The 629-nt window shown below is 27.5% G+C and overlaps 1 protein-coding gene across 1 annotated transcript in view; it reads left to right on the top strand.

Annotated features, from left to right (window-relative positions):
- Positions 1-629, top strand: part of KHDRBS2 (KH domain containing, RNA binding, signal transduction associated 2) — a 625,035-nt gene that overhangs the window by 86,124 nt on the left and 538,282 nt on the right. The gene's annotated exons all lie outside the window — the stretch shown is intronic.

Raw genomic sequence — 629 nt, 5'->3', positions numbered from 1 at the left:
CACTTTTCTAGAAAATGTAACCTAAATGTCATTTCTCTTATGAGCCTGTCTCCAAATACTCTATGTAATTGTTTTTCATTCTCTGATCTCTTAGTACCTTGCTAATTCTTTTTATCACATTTACCACAATATATTACCAGTTTTGTGTTTGGAAAAAGCAACTCTTTAATAATAAAGATTGAATATCATTAATATTTGTATTTGCAGAGTCTACCATAGCATCTGGAATTTAGTAAGTGTACAATTATTGCTAAATAAATTAAAATATGTTTACTTCTAAGTCAGAAATGTTGATTGAGAACAATCAATGACATGACATTCAACATATACCCTTTGAATAAAAAAAAATCAGAAACCAGTCATTAAAGGCTTCTTTATTAATTTAACCTTTTTTTTTTTCTGGTCTTTTGAATGTGGAGTTAATTAATCAGAAAGAATCTGATTTAATAACAGTGTGATTTTAGGTTCTTGAGAAAGATTCAGCTTTTATTAAAAAAGACATGAGACATCTTTCCTTGTGCATTATTTAAGTACATGTGTGATTCTTTTTGAATTGATCCAATGCTTGGAATAAATAATAACATAGTAGAAATATTGGAGATAACAAGAACATAGTCTCAAATTTTGTC

Source organism: Propithecus coquereli, unplaced genomic scaffold (assembly GCF_000956105.1).
Source record: "Propithecus coquereli isolate 6110/MARCELLA unplaced genomic scaffold, Pcoq_1.0 Scaffold259, whole genome shotgun sequence".
NCBI lineage: Eukaryota > Metazoa > Chordata > Mammalia > Primates > Indriidae > Propithecus > Propithecus coquereli.
The sequence above is the reverse complement of the archived record's forward strand: the minus strand, read 5'-3'. Positions and strand labels throughout refer to the sequence as shown.